Here is a 27687-nt window from a genome sequence, read left to right as displayed (position 1 = left end):
CAGCGAGAATCATGGCGTGGACGTTTTGAATGATTTCCTCGGTAACCACATCTGCAGGGTATCCTGGTCGCTCCTCATCAAAAAGAGATTTTTGCCCACGTTTAAATTCGTCGAACCAATATCTAACTGTGGTCATAGATGGCGAAGTGTCCCCATAAACAGCATCCAACTTTGCTTTTATCTCCTCGCATTTCTTCCAATCCAAAAACAGAAAGCGAATTACCGAACGATACTGCTCTTTTTTCATCTTAGCGAAAATCACGAAACACGTCTTACTCGAATGGCTGCCAAATCCAAACTAACCTATAGATCAGTCTGAAATTTGTTTCACTGTCGTTTGATAGATGGCAGCACACGATGATAACATAAACTTGTATTCCCTATTTTCTTGAGGTATGATGACTCCCCGTGTCCTGTTAAAATTTGCTTAATTTCCTTCCACATTATAAAGTTGATCTTCACTCTTTCCTTCACGCGAGATAGGAATTGAAGAGTTGCCGAGAACGGTGAACAGAAATCTGGTTTCATAGGGAAATATAGGTAGGTGACCTCCTAAGGGGAGGGGAGAGGTCACCGCTTAAGAGATTCGGAATAGCTAATGCGTATTTTCAAAACATAACCGACACTAAAGGCACTTACGCTTAATGAGGTCGTACTTCGGTAATTAATGTCCCCAGAGCTCCCTACTTGGATATATACTCGAATATCATGTAACATAATATATCATTCACATTAATATTATTTATAAATAGCACGAATATATGAAGGGCGCATTAAAACCCATTCACCAGTTTTTTTAGTAAATTAAGGCTGCCTTGAATGAATACTTCCTCCATTGAGGCAACCAATAAACTCGAGCAGTTGTTTCCTGGGTAAAATTAATACAACTGATATTGCAGTAGGCAATTATTTCATCACACTATATTCAAATAAATTTGATGTGATTCTAGAAAACTTTAATTCAGGAGTGAAAACATTAACAAGATTTAGTGTCTCAATTTCATGTTATACGCAGTAAAATGAATTGCTATCAATATACGGAAATCGATACCATGGTGACCCACTATTCCAAAGAAACTGCGGGAGATGCCGCAACAGTAACTTTTAACGGAGTCATCCGCTAATGTGCATTCCAAGGCAACAATTTCAGAGTGTAAAAATCATTCGCCTTGACTGGGACAAAAATTTCAGAGTTTAAGAGGACGCCTCTGTAGCTTAAGTGGCTAAAGCACTCGACCGGATATTGAGGGATCTGGGTTCGGGTCCCAGTCAAGGCGAATGATTTTTACACTCTGAAATTGTTGCATTGACCCACTATTGTTGGTGACCCGATCGAGATGAAAAGTGGATTATCACATGTCCTACGAGTGTGTTGAATTTCCACTAACGAGTGCTGAAAAAATAGAGTGAGCCTTGTAATTCAATATTTTCGTTATTACGACTATTAATGGGTAGTCTATCGTCCAAGTTAGATATTGGTGGACACAGACCGAACCTTAATACCGCTCCTAGCTATGCCTGAAGTAGCACAACCTGACACCCCTCGCCACAAGTAAAACCTGCCCGCTTCAGCTAGAATCAGCCCTTCTTCAAATCCGCTTGAATTGCATTCCCTTCGTTCCGTTCAAGGCAGGAAAGCCATCCTCATGCTATAATGGCATTGCGATTGGAGGCGGGACATTATTAATTTAAAATTGAAACATATTTATTTGTCAGGGACCAAGAAGCAATTTTTTACCATTTGCGGGGATGAGAAAGCGTGGTCAAATATGCGAGGGTGGTCACATAATTAACTGACCCAGTAAAGAAAATACAATAATTTTGGAAAAAAAATTATTTATTTTTCGACATGGTCTCCTTTCAGCCCTATACACTTTTCCCAGCGATGTTCAATCAGTTCGATACCCTTTTATAGTAAGAACTGTCTCCCACCTCAAAATAGCCATTAACTACCGGCTTCACGCTTGGAAAATCTTTGACAACCGAGACATTTTTTCAAGTTTGCGAACAGAAAATAATCCGAGGGGGCTAAATCTGGGGAATAGGGTGAGGCAGGAGGCACTTAAATTCATGAATTCACGACATTTGGCCATTGCAATAATGGATTTGTGGGCTGGTGCATTGTCTTGATGAAACGACAACACTTTCTTCTTCTTAGCCAAACGCGGCCGATTTTGCTTCATTTCTTCGCTCAAACGTTGCAACAAGTTCGCATAGTACTCGCCATTGATAGTTTTTCCTTTTTCAAGTTAGCCAATGAAAATTATCCCACGCGCATCCCAAAAAACCGACGCCATGACCTTGCCTGCAGATGAAACGGTCTTCGCTTTCTTTGAAGCCGGTTCTTCCTTTTGAATCCATTTTTTTTATTGTTCTTTTGTCTCGGGTGTGAAGTCATGGACCCATGTTCCATCCATGGTTATGAAACGGCGCTAAAATCCCCCTTTGTTGCTGTGAAACTTTGCTAAATACTCAATTGAAACATCTTCACGACACTGGTTTGGCTCGAGTGTGAGCAAACGCGGCATCCATCTTGCACACAGCTTTGTCATGTCCAAATTTTCAGTTTTTTGCGACGTACCGCACTTTTTTAAATGCCTACTACGTCTGCTAGCTCGCGCACTTAGAGTCAACGATCATCCAATATCACTTTGATGATTTTCTTCACTCAGCTTCTGGAGTCGTCCTCTCATTTGGTCGACCAATGCGATGCTCGTATTGATAGCTCATACGGCCTCGTTTAAACTTTGCTTCCCAACATTTACTGATCTAAACGAAGGGGCAGACTCACCCAGAGTAGAATCCAGTTCAGCTTTTATAATGGGCAGTTTTAGGCCTTTCAAATATAAAAGTATTGTATCACACAATGATGACCAATTTTCTCTATTTTCACAAATTCACTGAAAACGTTCACTAATAATGGCTGCCAAAAAAATACTAAACAACGTGGCGTCTTCAAACTTGAAACATGCATATGCTTTCTAGATTGCGTACTTTATAATACAGTGATATTTTTAAACAACTACCGCCATCTCTAGGTCATGCCGGGTACTTATGGGACCACCTCGTATAAACGGGGAGAAGTTCGTTACCCTCAGCATGTGGTTTCCCTCTTTGCCTTGGGAATCTCAGAGCACGTGTGACTGCGTTTGGGGGTGCTTCTACACAGAGGCACTCCCGAAATCGACCCTGGGCCCTCCGGTCTGATGTCTCGCGCTCAACCCGCTGGTAGAACACGCTAAAATGTTTCCAGACATCGGGTCAATACTAACGTTTACCGTAGGATACACATCGCCAGTCAAATAGATTTCAAACATTTTTTAAATCTTTAAGAAAATGGTCATAAATTTGAAAGCGTAGGTGATTAAATTTTTCATTTTCGGGAGCAATGTCCCTCGGGGGGAGTCATTCGCTGACCCGGCGAGGACACCCCGACCTTGGGATCTCGCCCGCGTAATGGTGAGCTGATTACATCCACAGCTCATCTACGCAATACCCTGCAAGCCGCCGCAAGGGCGTGTGGCGGGGGGTGATAGGTCACCAGCCAAGCATGCACCATCAGAATCATTATTTGCGATGATGGAAGCGGTGATAGCGGAGAGAATGCAGGGACAAATGGACAAATAGGTTAGGGCAGGCTTTAGATCAGTTCGCCGGACACTATGGTGGAATTTCAAAATTTTTCACACCTACGTAAGCACCTCAGGACACCAATATAAAAAAACGATGTGAGCACATCTTGACACAATGATAACCGACTATGCAAAATCCTATTTTTCTTCAATTCCTCATAGTTATCGATTGTACTGGCGTCCAAATTTCCTCATATTATCCTTCTTCTTTCCATTTGGCCTCTCCCTCTTCCTTCCATCACAACATCTAGTATTGCTTCCCATCTCCTGCATCTGCACCAACTATTCCGATTATAAGAGCTCTCTCTGTCCCACCGATGGTCAGCCATTTCCAGCATCCGAGGGTTGAGGCGATGGCATCGGGAAGGAAGAAAGCGCATCACTTTCTTTCGGCAATTCAGTAAATCATCTCGTTAACCGCTGCCGTCAATTGTAAGTTACTTTTTGCGGTTCTATTACATCACGATAAATCAGAAAAACTTTTATCAATGAATTAAACTGATTTCAAACCATTAAGATTTCAAGAATATTTTCCTACACGTCCAGGAATTCGGAGGGCTCAGAATCACGAGAGGAGTAATGAAAAGAACTGAAAGTTTATTTGAGCCGAAAAAGCACAGATGCCACGGTAGTTCTTGTATAGATAACCATGAAATACAACTCCCTGATTTCATTGTCTCCCAACCCAAGGAAGAGGAACTAAGAAATTTTGCAAGAAGGCTATACTTAAAACTAAGACAACCGCTCAGATTACTTTTTTGAAACATTCAAGCACCATCAGTGATTACAGGGATTGAAATGATGTAAAACCACCCCTCCCATTCATTCACTGATTTTGATCTTATTATACTTCAATATTATATAATAACAGCTACGGGAAATGGCTTTTCCCCATAAGAACGCTAATTACGACAGCTGTTTGATAAAGAGCTAGTCATAAAAGCTTTATTCGCATACTATTTTTTGCAAACTTGTAATTTGACGTAAGCGTCTTAAGCGCCGAATGTTTAATGTATACGTATTATGAGGGTCATTGATTTGATTCAAGTATTCCCTTGGGGAAAGCTGTTGAATATTGAGATATGCAACGGCTGTGCAGTATATGTGTGTGCAGTTCGTCCACGTCCACGAAGGAGAGAATACAACGACCCTGCATTGAAACGTTGCTCTCGCCTGAAGACATCGTCAGCCGAGGCCTAAATCATTCATTCAATGAACTCTATAAAAGAGCTAAAATTTCCTTGATGAAATTTTAATCGCACGAAAATGAAAGCCCAATATTAACCCTACTTCACTACTTAAAGAAAAAAAAACAACAAACAGACCACTTCCAATTGTAAAATTCATACATGTTTGTTCTTATATAGTGGAAATGAAATGTAAAGGTGTAGAAATTTCATCTTTCGCTAGCTAGGCCTTTATTTATATTTAGAATATGATGTAAGCATATGGGATCCTGACGAAGCTTGATTGATTGCCGAACTGGACCGCACACAGGGTAGAGGAGCTAGAATTAAACATCTACATCTACTTAATTACCCGAAAGCCGCCGCAAGGGCGTGTGGCGGGGGGTGTTAGGACACCACTCGTAATTTAGAAAAGAAAAAAAACCGCATGCAAGAACCACAAATTCATACATTCACAAAAAAAACATGGCATACATTCATGCAAGAACACTTACACCCCACACACTGGAAACACTAAAACTACCACCAAACATACGCATGCACCTGAAAGCATACCTAACAGCTTTGCAGCCTTTAACTTTGCTCCGGCTTGTAAATTCAATGTTTTTAATATTTCTAAAGTGACTTTGGCTTCTTACTATTATTATTTCCGATTGTTCGGGGAAAGAATGAGTATTTGTACCTATCTGTCCTGGACTCTATCTCCCTTAGTTTATCTTTGTGGTCTGATCTACCTACCTAAGTAGTGTGGGGCCATTATAATTCCTTCAGTGTCATAGTTAAACTCGTTTGTTCTGAACCTTTCTAAAAGTCTAAGCCTCGCTTGTTCTCTCCACACTTCAAGTGGTTCCCGGCCTAAATCCCCTAAGAGATCTGTCACACTTGTGTTCTTATCATAACAATTTTAAACGAAACTGGCGGATTTTCTCTGGAATTTATCTCATTCTTTTTGCCAAATTTGCTCCCAAGTATTCCAAATACTTGCGGCATATTTCAAATGAAAATGAATTGTGAAATGTTGTAATGACAAAATTAGTAGCGTATCAAAAATATTAAGAGCAGCTAGGCCGGGAATCACTCTATGGAGCGAAGGTCGAATTGCAGATTGAAGATCTTACATTGATTGGAAGGATGTCTCGTTGGCAATGATGTTAAAATTATATCATTAGCCCCATCGTACTAAGGTAGGAGAGATACTGTCAGTAAAATTAGAGATATTAAGTGTAGAACAGATAGATTTTATCCACGAATGGTAAGGTATCAGAAAAATGCCCGACAGTGATAGGAGAGAAATGTATTCCGGGTCAAAAGTGGTCTGGTGTGTAATAACCCCCTGCCACACATCCTAGAGGCGGCTGTAGGGTACTAATTACGTAAATAAATAAAACTTTATGTTTGATTTTATCTGGGTGTGCCACATGTGGCATATCAATAACAGATGAAACTAATGACACAAGAACATAATTGCGAACAGCATTGATTTTACGAATGCTGCTCCATTACTTAAAGAAACAAGTATTCTCATCAAAGAAATTTTGACCATGTCTAAACCTCGGCAAATGTGCGACAAGTTTTGCTTTACTGCCTAGGCTTGGTGACTAGAGTAGGCTCATGGAGAGTTTATTCGTCTATAATGCAAAGCTAATGCATGCAGGTATATGTATATGGTAAACGGTACATGGTACATGTATATGATTAAAAATGCCTGAACCGGGAAGAGAGTGAAATTTCAAGGGAGGGTTGATTCTGAACTCCAGCCACGATTCTCACGGGAGTGGCGATTAACACCACCGCTGAAATTGTGACAAAAGACAGTTTAAAAATAATTAGAGCACAATGAAAAATATTTTAAATTTCATTGAGCGGCAGAAATACGTTGCTGACAGAAAAATTACACACGAGAAGCGCTTGTGCGAAGTGGCTTTCGAGATTGCTCATGCCCGCACAACCAAGACACAGACACGTATGTTGCTTTGGAGTTGGAATACAGGTAGTAGGTAATACCTGTAGACGTAGGAGGAAATTGAGGAGTTTCTTTCAGATGTTATAACGTAAACTAAACTTGGCTGCATTATTTTTATCCAGGAAGAAAACACCAAAGCTCTGTGTCACATTTGTGATAAGAATCACCAACGCCAAAAAAAGGAAAAAAAGGTAAGAAAGTGATGGTGATATCACTTGCCACTATTCTGGGAGTGGGGCGCATCAGCATGTCATTCCAGCACCCACAACAGGAAATATAGCGTCTCTTAGAGATGAAATGACAACTCTCCACCGCCATATCAACCACATAGGGCCACCTTTCAAACCCACGGGCTGTATATTGCAAACCACTGAAGGTTGTATAATGCAAATGAATGTTGGTGCAGAATATATCGCGAAAATCAATGTGAATTGTATTTTTCATCCTCCGTATAATCCGGGCCTCACCCCACGTGGTTTCCTTCTTTTTCCTAAACGCGAAGAATCCCCGTGTCAAACGTCATTCATCATGAAGTGTAGTGGTTAAGGCTGTTTAAAAGTTTCCTTTTGAGTATTCATCGCGCATCGCTGGCGGAAAATCCATTAAGTGGTGCAGCTGATCCCGTTTCGCAAATATAAAAACGCCAAATTCAATCATAAAAAGGCATAACAAAGATGAACCTTAGAAAATTCCAGAAGGAGTGATAATGAATCCACCATTCTCGTGAGTAGTGGGATTCGAATTTCGCGGTGCGTTCTTCCACTCCCAAAGGGAGTTTTTCGCTTGCCTCGGAGACCTACTTTCCAACAGCGAGCCAAGGGAGTGGCCGTTTCCCATTCTGAAACAATATTACGAGATCGAGACATAAAATCATCAACTGGGGGCGTAGCTCAGATGGTAGAGCGCTCGCTTAGCATGTGAGAGGTACCGGGATCGATACCCGGCGCCTCCAGATTTTTTTCAACTACCTTTTTTACTTTATTTTTACGGCGCAGTTTCCAGAATCTTCGAGCGGTAACGCCGATCTGATTGCTACCATGGCAGAAGGTTCGCTACTCATCCGAAGTCATTGGGAGCATAATTGCAGCACTGTTTGTATGAGTTTTACTGTGAATTACGCCTCGGGGCATGTCGTCCGGCTACTCTGACGTTGGGCGTCTTAGCCTCCGGTATCCTTCATCGGCGCCCCTAATCTAATCCCTAATTCTTCATTCACAGTATATTTATAAAAGATAACGCGTCACTTAGACGGTGCAACGCTGGTGTTAGAAAATCGCACCAACGTCAAAGACAGTTATTTATTTATTTATCGACTTAATTGGGCGAGGTTGAGACTTATAGTCCCTTCTTCCAGCTAGCCCTTACATTACAGAAATAAGATTGAAGACAGTCACATACAACCAAGCCCTAGATGGATGAAAATCCACCTAGGCGGTAATCGAACCCGCGACCTCTGGGTTGGTAGGCAAGGACGTTACCCCGCTGCCACCAGGGCCGGCAGTTACGCCAAGATGAAAAATATTGGGGATGATATCTCTAGCGAACAAGGATTGAGATCACTTATGATTGCAAGATATCTTGGGGGAATGCCAAGACGAAATTTCGAAAAGCGTTAAGCGAATTCAAAAGGAATAGATTTGCGGAAAATTTAAAAGAGGTCCGAGAGAATTTCGGTCTAATGTCAAAGATGTCCTATGTCAAGGGAGACAATTGCCACAATTTAAGAGAGTTAGATTGTCGAACGGATAGATTCAACTCTCCCCTTTTCCAGCGCACTATTCGCGTCAACAGTTTAAGGGGGAAAACCTAAGCAAATAACAGATACGCGCTCACGAAAATAAGGGTTTGAGATATCAAATACCCACAATACCCCCAACCACTCAGCTCTAGGAAAAAATAACAGCGGACCATCGAGGAATTCTCAAATTGCTTAATGAGATTAAACCCAACAAATCCCCGGATCCCAAAAATATACCAGCTAGGGTGATGAAACATTTAGCTCCAAACATTGCCCCATACCTTGAATTTATATTTAACAAATCCCTCACTGAGTGCGAAAAACCTAAGATTTGGAAAACCGCGCATATAACGCCTATTATTAAAAGTGGCGACAGGGAGGATCCCAGTAATTACAGACCTATATCTCTCACTTCTATCTGTTGCAAAATCTTAGAGCACATAATTGTCAGTTCAATAATGAGACATCTCGACAATATTAACTTTTTAAGTGACAATCAACACGGATTCAGGAAAACCCGCTCATGCGAAACCCAATTAGGATTATTTACACATGATTTACTTTTATCTGGTGAGAGAGGTAGGCAAATGGATGCGATCTTCTTAGATTTTCAAAAGGCATTTGAGAAGGTTCCACATGGTACACTCATTCATAAATTAAAGGTCGCGGGTATAAACAAGGGCGCCATAAGCTGGGTTAAAGATTTTCTTTCAGAGCGGGAACAGAGGGTAGTCCTTGATGGCGCTAGTTCCGACAGCATTCGAGTCATCTCGGGGGTGCCTCAGGGAAGTGTAATCGGGCCGTTGCTTTTCTTGATTTTTGTTAACGATCTGAACCGCGAAGTGAAAAGTAAGATTAGGATGCTCGCGGATGACACGGTGATCTATCGGGAGATATCTAGGGATGAGGACCGTGATATTCTAGCGCAGGATTTAGATTGCATTATTAATGGTATTCAAAATGGGGGTTGTCATTAAATCTCCATAAATGTTCGGTGGTAAATTTCTTTAAAAATTCAACGGGATTTGTTTACATAATAGCAGTTGACCTAGAAGTAGTTGATCCGGTAAAATACCAAGGTGTTACATTCACAAAAGACTTAACTTGGGGGACTCACATACGTAAAGTCTGCGGTCAAGCATATAAAAAATTGGGATTCATTAGACGCATTGTCGGCAAAAGTGACTCGAAGGTCAAGGAACGTTGTTACCACGCTCTTGTAAGGCCTCATTTAGAATACGCATGTAGCGTATGGGATCCGAGTGAAAAAGGCCTCATTCGGGAAATTGAGAAGCTTCAACGACGGGCAGCCCGTTTTGTAAAAAAATCTTACAATAAAACGCAAAGCATCACCGAAATGCTCAAGGAGTTGGGGTGGGATTAATTAGAAGAGAGACGATTCAATGCAAGATTGAAATTATTAAATAAATTCAGATCCGCATGTTTCAGCACCGAGGTCTCGCAAATTATTCGTACTCCTACATACATTGGTCGCTTCGATCATGCATATAAAATTCGGGAAATAGATGCCAGAACTATTAGACTCAAGGACTCCTTCTTCCCACGGACAATACGGGATAGACTGCAGGTTTATAGATAGCAAAAATTCCACTTGCCACCCTCAGCGTCTAGGGAATAATAATTAATTCTTTAAAATTGCATGATCTTTCACTAACCTCGTGTGTTCTATTATCATAACCCATTCTTTCCGAATGACCTCATTAGTGTTCTGTTCATCTGTTGTTAAGTCCCCCTGAAATCCCTCGTCCCTCTCCGCGGGGGGATTTGCCCATTACCTGCAACATTGGGTCGGATTCCCTGCCTTTAAATGTCCCCTTGGGGAGGAGAGCGTTTTGTGATGCATGTTCATGTGGTGGTGGAGTTTCGCATTCCTGCTTGTTGTGTCCCGGCTTGCGTGTTGCTGGATGGCTTGAGTGCTGCATCCTGGAGTGCAGTTGTATGTTAATTTATAGTATATGTGTTTGCATGAGTGTTGGATGAAGGGATTTTTGCATGAGTCTGCTCATTTGCTGCTGTGGGTGTAGTATTTCATGTTGTTGTTTTTGCGTGTAGTATTACTCCTTTTTACAGGTGGTGACCTAACACCCCCGCCACACGCCCTCGCGGCGGCTTGCAGGGTATTATGTACATTCCGTTGTAGATGTCATACCAAAATATTATCCAGGAATATGTATGAAATATAATGTTTAAAGAAACTAATACAGGCATTTGAGCAGGTAAATTTCTTGGATAGGCACAAGTTCAAACAAAGTTTGATTAGCATGATCCTGCTACTTCCACCTCTCGTCTCTCTCTTTATGGGGAGCGGTGGGGGGGGGGCGGAGATCGTGGATCGCATGTCGTTGTGATTGTAGAATTTCCCCTTCTTATTTTTAAATTCTAATTTGTCAAGTTGTTGGATCGATTTTTACTAAATTTGCATGCACACGTGTATGTTATTTCATGGCATATGCATTTGTAAGCGTCTGGGTTGAGGTTTTCGGATGAATATATATATATATATATATATATATATATATATATATATATATATATGTTTTGCATGAGGGTCCATTGTCTTTTACGGATGGTGGCCTAACACCCCCGTGACACGCCCTTACGGTGACCTGCGGGGTATTATTTACATGTAGATGCACGTGGTGGCGCCCCGAATGCACGAAACATACGAAGAAATTAATTTAAATGAAAGAAATCAGACTGAAATGTTTTTATTTATTCAAATAGTTCATTTTGGGTAAATGAACCCTATTTGGGTCCATTTTGGCAAATAGTTCAAACTCGGCTATTGATTGCCCTGAACTGCTATCTTTCTTCAACTTCAGAATACCAACCCGATCCACCCGCATCCACTCCCTACTCCATCTGCCTATTCCTAGAATATCCCTCACCAAGCGCTCACTGTTATTTCGCCTCTCCTCCCTTCTAAATTCACTCCCTCACACTGTCGACCCCTTCAACCTATCATGCAAAAACTTCACCACCCAAGCTTTATCCCACCTTTCAGTAAATTAAAACTTTCCCCGGTCCATGCTTGGTTCTCGTTGTTATTGTTATACTGTTATTGTCTTTGTCCTCTTTTATGTTTGTTATATTTTTCACTGTAAAATGGCGCCACTGCTGTATGTGAACAATGTTTTAAAATAAATAAATAAATAAAAAAATTTTACAACTTGCATCGGGGTCTCCAGTACTGATATGTTCATTTTACGAGGGCTGATCAAAAGGTAAGTTACATTTCAGCCTAGCGTGGCGGTTGGTAGAGTTAAGACCCACCAACTTGGTGTCTAAACATCCCTGCTACACTCAGTACTACGCATCCTGCTGCGGTAGAGTGTGTGCAGACTATGGTTCTTCTTCTACTTTGCTCACATTACGAAATGTTGAAATGTGCGTAAGATGTGCGTAAAATGTGAAACACCGAAGACACCGAAGTGCGACCTGTGATTAATATTTCATTGGCAAAAAAACTAACATAAGCCAATTGAAATTCATATGCAACTTTGTAAAGTGTGTACGGAGACGGAATAATGAGTGAAGGCGGAGTGAGGCAGTGGTGCATTTAGTTTCAAAATGGCCACAGCACCAAAGTTCACATGACGAGAGGACACCGCAGTGGTCAGCCTAGCCTCGTGACCGATGAACTGACGGTGAAAATCAACGAAAAAATTCGTCAAAATCAACTGGCTTCGGGTTTATTTATCATTAAAAGTCTAATCAAAGATTGTAGTTCACAACTCGCGGGGACTGCCTTTGTATCGTGAAGTTGGCCGTCAAAATGTTGAATGTGTTTGAAAGGGAAAGGAATCGTGTTGGTGTTGGGTTGACTGTTAGATTGAAAAAAGCATTAAAGAAATTAAAACGTTGGCTATGTATTTTGATGATTAATTGAATGTGAGATGAAGTGGGCTCACGCGTGTCTTACGCAAAGAATCGTGGCCGCATCAGCGGAAGGGTGGCGAGGCTCTACGACCAGGGTCGTCCGCCGGCCGCTTTCATTGCAACGGTGCACCATTGTGCTGCTGTCCCGTGCACCGTGTCGCCGGGAGGATAATGAACGTGCGAAATTCCCGCGTCGGCGCGGCCCCCCTTGGTGCCCTCGGCTCATTCCCACGCAAACCTCCCTCCCTCTTTCTCTTTGCTGTTGGTGGTGTTTCTAGCGGTCCGCCCAGACTTCATGAACTGACGGTGAAAATCAACAGAAACATTCGTGAAAATCGCTGATTTAAAGTTATAAATATCTCGCTAGACGTGGCTTGCAACACGATGTTTTTACAACGATGAAGAATTGCATGCCGGTTGAAACGAGTGGTTAAAATGAAAGCGGCAGATTTCTTCAAAACCCGAACTGAAAAGCTGTGTGTATCGTCATGATAAAGCCTCAATTTCAATAATGACTATACATACAAATATTTTAAAAATGTGACTTTAAAATATACACGTAGTCAGCTGAATAAACACGCGAGCTGGTGCGATCTGGCGGCCATGACGCGGACTAAAGCCCCGCCCACTAGCGGCTCTTGTTGCCTGAGAGCAAATGCTTACTTGTCGGTGCTTGGCGGATCGTCGAGCTGTGCGTATGGTGCCAGTTATGTTAGTTTCTGTTGCCCTTGTTTTTACTGTTAGTCGAAAGTGGAAATTGACGAAATCACGGAGCAACGAATTAACATAAAGTTTTTGGTACAGTGAGGTAAAAGTTATTAAGAAATTACTGAAATGTTGGCAGCTGTTTAAGGTGATAATGCTCTGAAGAAAACGTCCGTTTTCAAGTGGATTAAGCGTTTTAAAGACGCAACGGATGATGCAAGACCGGGAGGACCTTCAATCACCTGTGTTGACGACAGCATTGATCGTGTGCGGTCCCTTGTCCTTACCGATCGTCAAAAAACTGTCCGAACGATAGCTGGTGAACTGATTTCTGGAACATTAACAGTGCACACCATTTTAACCGAACGTTTGGGTTTAAAAAAAATGTGTGCAAAATCGTGCCCAAGCTGCATTTATTGTTCGCTAGTTACTGGCAAAAAATTCAATCACCATCCTTGATCATCCTCCTTATTCGCCAGATATCGCCCATGCGACTTTTTTTCCTGTTCCCAAAATGCAAAAATGTGATGAGGGGACTTCACCGGGAAGATGTGGACACAATGTAGCAAGAAACGACGAGAAAACTAAAAAGTAAAACTGCCGAGGACTTCCAAGGGTGCTTCATTCAGTTGGAAAGAAGATGGAATAAGTGGTGCATAGCAACGAATGGAGGGTTCTTAATTGAAGGGGACAAAATTGATGCGGACTAAATTTTGCAAAATAAAGTTTTTAGGCCACAGTTCGCGTATTTATAGGAAAGACCTCGCATAATAAAAAACTATGCTCATATTTTATTTCAAAACGTAAGTTACTTCCTGGACCGACATTGTAATGTTGTTGCATTAGCACGCACAGGGATCTAGCGATCCAACGTCAAATTCCAGCGTCACCTGGTTTTGTCGGCGGCAATGCGGCGGCGTAAAGTGTGGCGGAAAGGACAGGTAGGTGTGGGGGCGTGCTCCCATGGCAACGCCCTTGATCTTCGGGCGAGTAAGAGGGGGGGACGCCGCACGGGGTGGGAGATGCAGGGAGAGGAAGCGACTCGCAAGGAGGTCACTACGTCTGGGGGGGGGGAGAGAGCAGGCGAGGTGACCAGGCAGGTAGGGAAGGGACGGCCGGCCGACTTCTTCCCATTGTCCTCCGAGAGGCATTCAAGGTGCCTCACCCAGCGGGACCCGAGGACTCTCCTGGGATGCTGTCAGCGTAGCAACCCTGCACAAAGCCCCGCACCAGAATTGAATTCCATCAGGTGCACACTCCGCTGCTAAAATTTCATTTCCTGGATCTACATTTACATAATGCCCCGCAAGCCGCCGCAGGGGCGTGTGTGTGCGTGTAGGGGCGCAGGGCGGGGAGCTGCAGTATCAGTGCAGACCTTCCACGACCTTCGAACCCAACTGCGCCAACGTTGCTATGATACGAGTAGCGTATCCAAAATATTAGAGCAGCTAGGCTGAGAATCACTCACGGAGCGAAGGCTAAATTACAGATTGAATCTCTTGCATAAATTGGAGGGACGGCTCTTTAGCAGTGATATTGAAGATGTATTATCACTCCCATCGTACAACGGTAGGAGAGATCATGTCAATAAAATTAGAGAAATTAGGTAATTGCAGAAGAGATAGATGTGAGATGTCATTTTTTCTACGAACGATATAGGATATAGGAAGCCAAATGCAGAAAAAAATTGTCCACTCGCGTTGAGGGTAAAAATATTTATAATTCTAGATCAAAGCTAATTCTAGTAATTAAAATAACTAAAATAAACAAATTTCTTCATAACACAACAAAACGTTTTCTAACGTTATATGAAAAACAAATGAATTTACTTCCAAACAAATGAGTTGAGGAAATAACAAAGAAAAGAGCCACCCTGGAATCCGAAGGTTTGAAATTAAGTGTCGTCTCCCTCGATTCGAAACGAAAACTCAAGACGAAGATTGGAGGCAGGTCAATGAGTCGGAGAAAATTAACTATCGGCGTAAGAGGCAAACGTGCGTGCAATATGAGTACGGCGGGATTCGTCAAAGAGGTGACTGAGAGCCCAAATGACCCGGCCATTTTTAGTGCCAGCGGCGCCCGCTTGGCGCCACGAGGCGGGAGACATGACCCGAGGCCGTGGACCGACCGGATCGGCTGCAAACAGAACGGTGTGTCGTGCTCGTCGGCTAACGCGAAGGGTAACGAACCCCCGTCATCTCAATAGCGTGGAAATGCATACGTGCCCTAATGGGATTACGTTTCTGTTAACACCAAGCAGCAAATACGCCAAAGAATTGCTGGAAAAACTACATCAGGAACTCGTGCGATAACTTCTCACGTAATGCGATATCCAAATATATGCTAAATAAGATGCTACGATAGTATTGATTAAAAGTGATTAAATCTTGTAACACGTTATTCAAAAGTTGTGAAATGTTGAAACTAGTGCAAATGAATCCCTCAGCACCACGGTTTTTCGGGCTACCTAAAGTTCATAAAAATGGGATTCCGATCAGGCCTGTAGTATCAAATATGTCAGCTCCCAACCACATACTAGCGAAAAGGCTTAATGTACTCTTCAGGGAGGTTTCCAAATTTTCCACGGAATATGGTGTAGTGAATTCCTTGGACCTTGTGAACAAACTTATGAAAAAGGTCATCCCGAAAAAGTGCATGCTTGTTTCCTTTGATGTACGCAACCTTTTCACCAACGTGCCACCCATGGAAGCGGTGAACCTTGCCGAAGACATCCTCATCCGGAAATCCATCCCAGTTCCAGTTATAAGTGAACTTTGTGCATTACTTAAGACGTGTGTTTCCCAAAATTATTTCATTTTTAATGGTACCTATTTCCAACAACCCAATGGTTTAGCCATGGGCTCGCCCTTGTCCCCACTCCTGGCCGATATGTATATGGACAATTTTGAAAAAGTTTTGTTCTCCTCAGCCTACCCTCTCATTAATAATGTATTTTGTTGGTTAAGATATGTAGACGATGTCTTCTGTGTGTGGACAGGTTCTGATAGGCAACTAGATCAGTTTCTAGCACATCTAAATTCTATCAATTCTAATGTACAATTCACGTGTGAAAAAGAGGAAAAAGGTTCCCTGAATTTCCTCGACCTATCCATTTCTAAAGACAAAGATGGGTTACAGTATTCCATTTTTAGGAAAGAAATGTATACAGACCAATTAATTAATTCCTCTTCAAGGCATTGCTTCACCCAAAAGCTTTCGGCATTTCATGCAATGATCCACCGTTTGACCGCTATCCCTATGTCAAAATTCAATGTAAATAAGGAACTTAATGTAATTAAAACGTTAGCAGTAAACAATGGGTATTCAGAAGATCTAATAAATAAACTTTACCGGAATAAACTTACAAAAATAGCCTTAAGCCACATTTACAACCCCGAACATGTAAAAGATCCCACTGCCAAATGGCGGAGAATACTATATCTTGGGACTATTTCTCAAAAAGTAATTAAAAGTTTACCTAAAGAAAAAATTAAATGTGCCTTTTACAGTCGTTCATGCCTTAAGAACCTGATCTCTCACACTAAAGACAAAGTCCCCGAAAACGAGAGGAGTGGAGTGTATGAGTTAAAGTGCTCGGATTGTAGCACAAAGTATATTGGACAAACAGGACGGAAATTTAAAGAAAGGATTAAAGAACACCAAACATGTGTAAAAAATAAGAACATAACATCCCTCTTTGCAAAACACCTCATCGAAAGTGATCACAAAAGTGACTTTGTGACAAAAATTATTCATTTTGAAGAAAAAGGTCAAAGGCTCGATGCTTTGGAGCAGTTAGAAATTTTGAAATGTGTCCGTTGGAAAGATGATCTTGCCAACGAAATTTTGTATCCCTCCCACTCCCCACTCCTAGACCTACCACTCTTCTAAATCAAAAATGTAATTCTCTTTTCTTCCCAGCTACATTGTAACCTTTTTTACCCCTCCGACCTCCCTCTCTGACCAACCCCCCCCTCCTATGATCAGAAGGTATATATAGCCAGCGTGCTTCTATGAGGACCACCTGATGATGACGTTCAACGTCGAAACCTGGGTCGTGTGTTTTTTAAATAAAGTGTGTGGAATTACAAAGTCAATTATTTCATTACATTTCACTACGATAGTATGCTGAAAACTAATGCATGCATGCCTGCAGACCACAAACAAAATGACCTCGAGAAGTATTCCTGGTGGTATGTGGAAGTAACATTCCCCCTCAACATGCATGCGTAGGTTTGAGGTCGTTACATTCATTCAGTGTAATTTAAGAAGCGGAGGTATGGAGACGTGTCCTAGTGCTATTTCAACCAGAGTCAAACAGCGTGCTATTATCGAATTCTCGCCTTTACCTCATCGTCCGAGGTGTAGTTATTACCCTTGACGTGCCCCTTAAGTTGAAGAAAAAAATAAAAATCGCAAGGCGCAAGATCGGGGGAATAAGGATGGTTTTGTTTGTTCTCATCTGTGAGACGGCGTGGTACCCATTAGGCACACATTTTACGGTATCCCAATTGCTCAATAAGTGAGCCGATACGTTCCTTGGATATTCCAATATGGTTTGCCATACGCTCATGAGTGATTCGCCGGTAATTTCGAATCAAATCTTCGACGAGTTTGCGATGTTCATCGCCTGTGGCAGTGATCGGACGTCCGCTGCGTGTTTCATCAACAATTATGCTTTTTCCAGGCTTGCAACCACGATATTTTTCTACCCATCGATTTACAGTAGACCTATCAACAGCATCTTCACCATAAACAGCCTTTAAACGACGATTAATCTACGTAGGAGTCACTTTTCCAGCAGTTACAAATAAGCCAACAGCACGCTGTTTAACTTCCGTTGACACAGCACTAGAACACGTCCACATACTTCCGCTCCTCAAAATACACTGGATGAATGTAACGACCTCAAAACTGCGCATGTGTGTTGAGGGGGAATGTTACTTCCACATGCCATCAGGAATGCTTCTGAAGGTCATTTAATTTGTGGTCTACTAGCAGCCTACCCTCGTAAAATAGAAGCAGTGGCAGACCCACGAGGTTTTGAAATGTAAGGCATTCCCTCCACACCCAAATTCATTTAAAAAATCACATAAAATATGAGGAATGAAGAACTAAATTTGCAAAATATTATTTATATTTGATTTTGTGATATTAATTTAAATATGCTATGGGATCGATTAGATATTCTTTCAATCGTGCAAGGCACCTTCCTGATGCAGTGGTTACATACTTTCGTAAGTTCGAGGGAAGTGACAGGCCGATAAAATAGGTCACGTGTCGGTGGACCAAAGGATATTTACGCAATGATTAAGCGGTCATTATTAAAAAATATTAATCTACAACTGAAAACTTGTTTCCGAGTAAAGAACGTATTTAAATATTACAAAATAAGAATGGGGCTTTCTCTCAAAACAACCCTTTCTCAGTTCAATTAAAAAAAAACACTTCATAAAATATTTAATCGCAATGCATTAGCTGCTCATTATAAATCCCTTGGGAATGAAATTTTTAAGCATTTCATTGTACTAAGTGACTGTAAACCAGTTTTAAAATGACTTCTTGCGTCTATGTAAATTCAGTGATGGATTATTGTTTTTATACTGATTCATTTATATTAATTTTTTTTGTGTTACATAGGTTCGTCACCATATGTACTCTCCTCCCTTCCGATACTCGACAGGAAAATCTACGAAAAGTTGTGACACCTGACGATCGATCAGAGAGCCTCTAGGTCTTGCCTCCGAACTAGAACCTCCACACAGCCAAAGAAATCGCGTCAATCCTCTCCCGCTAGCATCTACTACATTGGCTGAAATACTGGCGAACATACAAACCCTATATTTGTGACAAAATTTGACAAAAACAAGCTTATCCTCTCTAATGTCGAGGGTCTCTCAGCGGTCTCCTACGCAAATATTAGCCCCTGGCGCAATGAAGCTAAGCCATGATATCACATGTCATATCAGGAAGTGCCATGAAGGTAGCTACCAAAAACTCGTGTGTTTGGCAGCCTCAAGAACTCTAAAATTCTGATTGGAGGGCAGAGTGAACTTAGAATAAAATAAATAGACACCACAAAACCTTATTGACAGCAATATATGGTTTACCAATCAAATATTACACATCCAAAGTTAGAAGTGCTAAACCCACATTTTCCATCAAAGCCACAAAGAGCGACTCAAAATAATACCCTTTTGTATTTCCCAATGGATTTTTTATTTTTGCGAAATAAAAAGTGCATTATTTTGGCTGTTGGATCACTTCCACAAAGGAAGTCCGGAAAATACATCATACATATAAACACATCATAATTATTCACTTTTTGCCCGGGACGCGTCGTTCGCTCCATCCTGAAGGCTTCGTTATCCCTTTGAATGAATGCAAACGATGAGATTGCCACCTTATTATTCACTGACATTACTGAACATGACAATAAGCAAAGCAAAGAACGAAAAAAACGCGTAATGCAGTGATTTTCAAGTACGTACACTAAAAGCAATAAGTTTACAAATGTATCCTATGCACCCCAGGACAATAAAGAAATATTAATTAGAAATGCCAGGAATAATGCCTACCCCTTCGGCTTCATTCGATTTCAATTCCCTCAATGCCTCACCGTCGACTATGCCAGGACATACGCTATTCTCACCTACGTCATATTCTCCTTATATGCCTAATCTTCCTTTATCATACTGTCATCTGGTGCCACTAATATTTTCCCGACTTATCTCTCACTGTGAAACAGATTTTCCCTCCGTACTTCCCGATAGTGCTTTGACCTCCCTGTGTAGCGCCCTTTCCAGTGCTTTCCATGTCCTCGCACTGAGCGATTCTTTTGCTCCGTCTCTGTTACTTGTCTCAATAGAATACTTAACTATTTGTACTCCCTTCTACCCGACTCTGAATTTACATTCTTCCATTTCCTCTCATCTATCTTTCTAATCATCTCGTCTGAAATCCATGGTTTTCTAACCATTTTCCTAATAATAATAGGCCAAGGGCAACCCTATTCGATATTTTCCTATTAGTTGCTAGGAAAAGGGAGCCCCTATTATTATAGGATGGGTTTTATTTCATCCCCAAAATGAACATTCATTTTCCACAATACACAGAACTTTTGATTTTACACAGAAATAACGATACGTGGAGGAAACTATAGTTTTAGTGGCGTCAGAAATATACGGGACCCATTTTCGCACTGCATGCAATGCTTCGACCGATGCGAATTGAGAGGACTTTTGTGATTTCGCAACATTTTCTCTTAAACAGACTGCAAGAAACTTTTGCAACTTATGACTGGGAACGGCGGAGGACAGAAGGCCAGCGATAAGTCATGACACCCGATAATCTCAACACGTCACGCAAAGGTACTGATCGGACGGACTTCTTTCCACCCACTTCGGATTCTACCCACCACGACATTAGGAATTAAGAAACTTAATTACGTCTCTCCGAACACATTAAAAACACTTAAACAGCGGAAACGAACGCTTTCAAACACTCTTCCCAGGATTAGCGGATATTGCACCAGAGAGAGAGAGAGATCATCATTGGCGATTAAAGAAATGCAACAGTAAGCGACACCGACTGCTGGGCGATCACTCGTTTTCCTTGATCTCAGAAATGTGTCAAATTTGGAAGAAAAAGGCAAAAAGGAGTGAATTTCTAAATAGATCGAATCAAACTACTTCACAAAATTATCAGCCAGCAAATTATGCTTCTGCTTCCAGAGACGGGAATGAAAACCACTCGGGCGGTCCTCCTAAATGCATTCCGCGCTTGCGGTTTCCCCACACTCTCACCAGAGGAGTGACTCACTCGATCATAATGCGACGTGATTCCCATATATTTACAGCTTCGGAAGTTTCCCCCCAAAAGGCAAGTAGCCCAGTCAGTTGGGTGCACCGTATTCACACGAAAAGCATTTGTATGTACGCTGAAGTTTTCGAAAAAGATGACGTTGACTCGTATCAATTTCACCAAATAATATTCGCCCAAACCTTCCGGCTGTGCAGTCGGATGTCGCACTTCGTATAACGAGACCCATCGACCGGCGCCTTGTCCTCCAACATTATTATCTCCTGTTGATGTCTCCGCTTCTTTCATTGTCACTGAATTCTCATTTGATGCGCCTTTCTTCTTTCTTTCTAACTAAACCTTGATTACATTTTATGAAAAATTCTAAATTTCGCACTTGTAACCTTGTATCCTATCGTCTCTTGTGATAAAAAGACTGTCCAGAAAGTAACCTCCGTTTTCCTGTAGCGTGAGAAGTAGTGGAAGAGGGAGCCAAATAGTCGCTGCATTGACACACACACACAGGGTCACCACGCCTCGAGCTGCAGAGGTCTGAAGGTCCAGCCGCTTGCCGTTGTTTTATACAACAGCAAGCTAGAATGAACAATATAATTGAAATTCCTAAAATATGAAGTTGTTTCGGTGATAAAGTTTTTATTGACCAAAAAACTTCAAAGCTGCTGGTATTCATTACCGGGAGATCTGTGCTCTGTACGAAAAGAATATGATGAGTGATGAGGGCGAACGGACGAATGTCCATGATGGCAATGACAGAAGTGGTCGCCCCCGTTTGCGGTGAAAATAATGAACTGCACCCGACATCATCGGCTCAATGTCCTGACAATATCAGCGAGATGACGTTGCAGAATATCTTCGACATCAGGCATTCTCGACTCTGGTCTCTTGGTCGTCCGTCAAAACCTTCGGGACGAGTTTAGCGCAGATCTTTCGCATCAGAAATTTCCAGGAGTGATAAGTAATCCAGCATTCTCGTGAGAAGTGGGATTCGAATTTCGCGGTGGGTTCACCCACTCTCAGAGGGAGTTTCGCGCTTGCCTCGGAAACCTACTTTCCAACACCAAGCCAAGGGAGTGGCCGTTTCGGATTCTGAAACAATATTACGATATCGAGACGTTGAATCAACAACTGGGGGCGTAGCTCAGATGGTAGAGCGCTCGCTTAGCATGTGAGAGGTACCGGGATCGATACCCGGCGCCTCCAGATTTTTTTCAACTACCTTTTTTTACTTCATTTTTACGGCGCAGTTTCCAGAATCTTCGAGCGGTAATGCCGATCAGATTGCTACCATGGCAGAAGGTTCGCTACTCATCCGAAGTCATTGGCAGCATAATTGCAGCAGTGTTTGTATGAGTTTTACTGTGAATTACGCCTCGGGGCATGTCGTCCGGCTACTGTGTCGTAGGGCGTCTTAGCCTCCGGTATCCTTCATCGGCGCCCCTAATCTAATCCCTAATTCTTCATTCACAGTATATTTATAAAAGATCGCGCTCGCTTAGCATGTGAGAGGTACCGGGATCGATACCCGGCGCCTCCATATTTTTTTCAACTACTTTTTTTAACTTCATTTTTACTGCACTGTTCCAGAATCTTCGCGTTGTATCTCCGATCTGATTGTTTCCCTTGCAGCAGGTTTGCGAATCTCTCCAATCAATTGAGAACGTTATTTCGCCACTGGTTATAACATTTTCACCGTGAAATATGTCTCGATGCATGCTGCCTGGCTATCGTGTGGTTGGTCGCCTCAGGCATCCGTCATCGGCGCACCTAATCTACGGACACTATCAAATAATAATAGCTCGATCATTTCACCAAAGTTTGCACACCAAATGAAAAAAAAACAAATCTGATGCGTTACTGCGAATCAATAAACTTCGTGACTTCGCGTGAAAAAGAACACACGGCACCAGTTACATGGATTGAAGCGCTGGGGATCGTTGGGGGTCATTGCCATTTCATTTGAAATGTATTTTACCAACAAATATTTATTCATGATTTCGGAAGGTCCTTCAGGGTACGCGTGCCAGCTTCTTTGACAGCACTTAGGGTCGAATGGAGGTGGTGTCCTATGATGGATGGTGGATTTCTCTTTTATACGGGATAGGTAATCGTCTGCTGGTGTCTACCCGGGACTCTAAGGGGGTTGGGGAATCGTTGCGATGTTGTTGCAGAAGGTCTTTGCAAGGAGACACTCGACTCGGCTGATGATGGTCATCCGTCCAAAGACCTTCGGGACAACGAGTTTAGCGCAGATCCTTCCCAACACCAAATTTTCAGTGATTATGGTGTGGACTGTCATCTTATCAATTCCAATAATACGATCTGCACACTCTTAAACAGACGGTCTGAATTCAGCACTTCACGCAATGGGCGTAAGGAAAAAGTCATACCGATACTTATGATAAAAAAGTTATGCATTCCATACTGAAAGTTTTCCCTGCACCCATGAATCCCAAAATGCCCTTTGAAGGTCGCCACCATTTTATGCCGCAAGCATCGCATCATCATCTGTCGACAAAACTTTAGATACGCCGCATGCAAAGAATATCGAGAAATCGTACATACAAAGGTATGTGTTCCTATCCCTTTTCCTTATATGTGTTTCTATATAAATGAGTATTTGTTCGCCGTTTGGCGGGATTTCGTGTTTGAATGTGTGTGTGTGTGTGTGTATATATATATATATATATATATATATATATATATATATATATATATATATATATATATATATATATATATATATATATATATACATATGTGTGTGTGTGTGTGTGTGTGATTTCGTCGACGTAACACGGAAGTGCCGCATAATGTATTGGACAGCACCTTCAATTTAGACACACATAAAAAGATCATTGACACGTTATTTCTTGACCATTTCGACGGCATTCTGCTCCGTCTTCATCGGAAGATAGAGAACTAATCACCGATGAAGACGGAGCAGAACTCCGTCGAAACGATCAAGAATTAACGTGTGAGTGATCTTTTTATGTGTGTCTATATTGATTGTACTGTCCAATACATTTTATATATATACATTATATATATATATATATATAAATATATATATATATATATATATATATATATATATATATATATATATATATATTCCCTCCCCGGACTACAACCTTGACGTGGTGGAAGGGCTTGTGCGTTCCGATGACCCCTAGAGCTGTGCTGGCGGAAGTAATAATTATTGCTCCTGGTAGGGTCACCCATGCCAGATAGGTCGAAGGTTAGGAGCCAGACGAAAGGTAGTCCACGCAGCGTCTGTTCCTCAGTGAGGCGGCTGCAATGGCGTCTGACCCCAGTGGGGCGGCCAGTAAGTGATGGTGTCACGTTAAAAACACTATTGAGGAAGGCAACGGGAAACCACCTCAATTATCATTCCCTAGAAAAATATGATGGACAATAGAGATATTTTGAGTCCTGGCAACCACGGGGCTCGGCCCAATCGGCCGTGTGTCGTGCCCGGCAGCGGGGGAGGCAAGGCTTCCGCGGTCGTCATCCCACGAAACCCTAGCAGGGGAAAACCAGCAGCAGCAGGACAGAAGACGCAGGAGAAGAAGACAAAATTAGTTAGAATAGGAACGTGGAATGTTAGGACAATGATGAGGACAGGGAAATTGGAGAATGTTAAGCGAGAGATGGAAAGGGGAAATATAGATATTTTAGGTCTATGCGAGGTGAGATGGAAAGATAGCGGGGATTACTGGAGTGATAAGTATAGAATAATATACAGCGGTGGGGACGAGAGCCAACGAGGGGTTGCCATAGTATTAAATGAAGAGGTAGGAAGAAGCGTAGTCAACATAGAGCAAGTAACGGATAGAATACTACTAGTGGAGATAAAAGCAGAACCGACGAACTTAGGTATTATTCAGGTATACATGCCACCGAGCAACCATAAGGAAGAAGAGGTCGATAAGATATACGATCAGTTAGAGGACATGATCGCGTGTGTTCCTGCAGGGAAACATTTGATAGTGATGGGGGATTGGAATGCGACGGTAGGCGAAGGAAGAGATGGTGATGAGGTGGGCGACTACGGTTTGGGCACGAGGAATGACCGCGGGGAGAAAGCAGTTGAGTTCTGCAGGAGACAGGGGTTAGTCTTCACCAACACTTGGTTTAGACACCACAAAAGACGCAGGTATACATGGAAAATGCCAGGTGACTCAGGAAGATATCAGCTGATTATAGATTATATCCTGGTTAGACACAGGTTTAGGAATAGTGTGATAAATTCCCACAGCTTTCCGGGAGCGGATGCGGACTCAGACCACAATTTAGTTGTTATGAAATGTAGCGTACGTTTCAAAAAGATAAGGCAGGGGCGGCAGGTTAGAAAATGGAATGTAGAAGCATTAAATGGGTTGAAAAGGAAGGAATACAAACAGGCGGTAGAGAAAATCATGGAGGATGGTAAAGGGCTTAGTACTATCGAAGAAAAATGGGAAATGATCAAAAAAGGGTTGTCTAAAGCCGCAAAAGACATTATTGGAACCGTTAACGCTAAAAGGACTAGGAAACCACGGATCACGGATGAGATGATTACAAAGATGGATGAGCGGCGAAAATGGAAGAATATAAATACAGAATTAGGCAAAATGAAGTACAAAGAATTGAACAATAAATTGAGGCGGGCAACAAATAAGGCAAAAGACGCATGGTGGAAGACGCAGTGCGAGGATATGGAAAGTCTCCAGAGGAAGGGCGAAATCGGTGCGCTGTACAGCAAAGTTAAATCGTAATCGGGAAGTAAGAAAGGAAGAGCTATGCTAACAGTTAGAGATAAGGCGGGTAAGGTAATAGTTGACGCAGGAAAGATCCAAGAGAGATGGAAGGAGTATATAGAAGAACTCTATAGTAAAGAACTCAGACCAACACAGTTAGACATTGAAAAAGAAAATGACGTAGAGGAAGACAGCTTAGGTCCAGGCATACTAGACAATGAGATAGAAAGGGCATTAAGGGAGATGAAACTAAATAAGGCCGTGGGGGTAGATAACATTCCCGTGGAACTTTTAAAATGCTTAGGAAAATGTGGGAGGAAGAGGCTATATGGGCTGATCCGTAGCATTTATGAGGAGGGAATCTGGCCGGAAGACTTTGTGAGAGCAGTTTTAGTTCCGATTCCGAAAAAGGTAAAGGCCACGTCATGTGAGGACTATAGGACAATTAGTTTGATATCCCACGCAGCTAAAGTTGTTCTCAGGATCATAAACAAAAGGATAGAGAGTAGGGCAAATGATTACTTAGGGGATGATCAGTTTGGGTTAAGGAAGGGGAGAGGTACGCGTGATGCCATTGCAGTAATGAGATTATTAATCGAGAGGAATATAGAACACAACCAGGAGGTATTTGCCTGTTTCGTAGATTTCGAAAAAGCATTTGATAGGGTGAATTGGGAAAAACTAATGAGTATATTGCAGAAAATAGGAAGAGATTGGAGGGAAAGGAGGCTAATCCGCAACCTGTACATGTCTCAGACTGCTCAGGTGCGGGTGGGAAACGGGGAGTCAGGATGGGCAGTGTTAGGAAGGGGTGTAAGGCAGGGTTGCCCATTATCACCGTTGCTGTTCAACCTGTATGCAGAGGAAATGATCAAAGAGGCATGGGAAGAACTAGAGGTAGGAATGAAAGTGGGCGGGGAATTCGTAAAATCAGTTAGGTTTCCTGATGACCAAGCTTTAGTTTGTCAGTCAGCCAAGGGGCTGCAAGCATTGCTGAGTGAATTGGAAATTCAGTGCGACAGGTATGGGATGAGAATCAACATTAATAAAACAAAGGTTATGCGATTTTCTAGGAAGAAAAAGGGCAAGCTTAACATTAAAATAGGAGGGCAAAAACTAGAGCAGGTAGAGCAGTTTACGTATCTCGGTAGTGTTTTGAACCAACACGGTCAAAGTAGTAGGGACGTAAGGAGAAGAATTGCGCTAGGCAAAGAGGCTTTCACGAGGAGGAGGGAGTTGATTAGGGGGACTTTGAGTAAGGATGTTAGGAAAAGACTCGTAAAAACTTTGATATGGAGCGTAGCTATGTACGGCGCGGAAACGTGGTCATTGAAGCAGGAGGATAGACGTAGACTGGAGGCGATTTGAAATGTGGGTGTGGAGAAGAATGGAGAAGGTGAAATGGACAGAGAAGAAAACAAATGAGGAAGTACTTGGTATGGTGGGCGAAGAGAGGGGTTTGTTGGGAGCAATCCTATGGAGGCAGGAAAAGTGGATGAAGGGGGTGTTGACCGGCAGTGGGATGTTGAAGACTGTGATAGAGGGTAGAATGTTGGGCAAAAGAGGAAAGGGAAGGAACAGGATAGGGATGTTGGACGGGATGAAGGGCGGAAGAAAGTACTCAGAGATGAAGAGGGACCTGGTGTAGAGTAGAATTTAGGGTTGTGTTTTGTTAGTAGCCACAAAATATTTGTTTGGTAGTTGTGTCCATCGAAAAACCTACCTTAACCGGTAGATTACCTTAAAAAAAAAATATATATATATATATATATTATATATATATATATATATATATATATATATATATATATATATATATATATATATATATATATATATATATATCATTGAGGAAATCATGGCGATCTATCGAAAGGGAGGCGTCAGAAACATCGTCACTTTTTGACATCCATTCTAGTTAACGCCACGGCTGTGACGATGGCGAAAGGAGACAGGCGGGAAGGGGGCGGGGGAGGAGAAGGGCCTCGGAGTCGTTGGACCG

General features: G+C 42.1%; 1 protein-coding gene and 2 non-coding genes across 3 annotated transcripts in view; 2 read left to right on the top strand and 1 right to left on the bottom strand.

Moving 5' to 3' along the window:
- LOC139689665 (capon-like protein) overlaps positions 1-27687 on the bottom strand; it is a 653345-nt gene that overhangs the window by 267937 nt on the left and 357721 nt on the right. The window lies entirely within an intron of this gene.
- On the top strand, positions 7662-7734 carry TRNAA-AGC (transfer RNA alanine (anticodon AGC)). The gene has a single exon. It is a non-coding gene; the product is annotated as a tRNA-Ala (tRNA).
- TRNAA-AGC (transfer RNA alanine (anticodon AGC)) lies at positions 22074-22146 on the top strand. Its single transcript has one exon. It is a non-coding gene; the product is annotated as a tRNA-Ala (tRNA).

This window comes from Hetaerina americana, unplaced genomic scaffold (genome assembly GCF_022747635.1).
Source record: "Hetaerina americana unplaced genomic scaffold, ioHetAmer1.1.p SCAF_27, whole genome shotgun sequence".
In the NCBI taxonomy this organism is placed as follows: Eukaryota; Metazoa; Arthropoda; class Insecta; order Odonata; family Calopterygidae; genus Hetaerina; species Hetaerina americana.
This window is presented reverse-complemented; position numbering and strand designations above follow the sequence as displayed.